This window comes from Trachymyrmex septentrionalis, unplaced genomic scaffold, assembly GCF_001594115.1.
Source record: "Trachymyrmex septentrionalis isolate Tsep2-gDNA-1 unplaced genomic scaffold, Tsep1.0 scaffold109, whole genome shotgun sequence".
NCBI lineage: Eukaryota > Metazoa > Arthropoda > Insecta > Hymenoptera > Formicidae > Trachymyrmex > Trachymyrmex septentrionalis.
The window spans coordinates 433944-434685 of record NW_017304217.1 but is presented as its reverse complement, the minus strand read 5'-3'; the positions used below and the strand labels follow the sequence as shown (position 1 = coordinate 434685).

Sequence of the window (742 nt, the reverse complement as noted above, 5' to 3'; positions counted from 1 at the left end):
TGACGCTTAATTGACCACCAACGAGATACTATTAAAGATATTATTGAGTGATATTATTAGTGATTCTTTAATGTGATTAGTTCCTACACTTAGATCCAGTGAAGAACTAAAGGAAAGATCCAATATATTAAAGAATTACTAAGTGCTAACTGATTAGTTTTCTCTGCTGAACACGGCAAATATTGGACAAAGTATAACATATCAAATACTGATAACAGAAATCAAGCATGATATCTGATGTTACAATAATTGCGTTCAACAGAATGCTTGTTTTGCAACTGAAACTTTTATCTATCCTGATTGAATTACATTTTCATATCTAAAAGTATAATCCAATCAGCGCGAAGAAAATTTCAAACAGTTGCAAAATAAACATTCTACTAAATGCAACCACTATGACAGCGAAAACGCGGCAAAGCTACAGCACTTATATCAAATAATGACAGCAAAAACAAAAAAATCGAGTATTCAGCGAAATTCACTGAAAAGAATTCCAGAACAATTTCAGCGAAATTTCAACGAAATTTTTTCACCAGGGAAAATGGGGATTTCCATTTACAAATTTCAAAATGATTTTTATGTGACCTTAACAAGATTCAAGGTTATAATAATGCCGCTACATGACGCGTTATTTAAAATCTTACAACTTTTATATATTGGGTCAGAGAAAAAGTTCTACGGAATTTTGTTAGCTTAAGATTATGTATACAGAATATATTTGCTGCGAAATTTTTTATTATCC

At 30.7% G+C, this 742-nt stretch overlaps 1 protein-coding gene across 3 annotated transcripts in view; it reads right to left on the bottom strand.

The window, feature by feature from the left end:
- Positions 1-742, bottom strand: part of LOC108748710 (general odorant-binding protein 71) — a 10766-nt gene that overhangs the window by 2565 nt on the left and 7459 nt on the right. The window contains exon 1 of one of the 3 annotated variants that reach the window (XM_018487016.1): positions 151-161. The exons of the other annotated variants lie outside the window; for them this stretch is intronic. The gene's annotated coding sequence lies outside the window, so the exon portion shown is untranslated. Of the gene's footprint in view, positions 1-150; positions 162-742 lie in introns of those variants that run through there. 3 annotated transcript variants of the gene reach the window in all.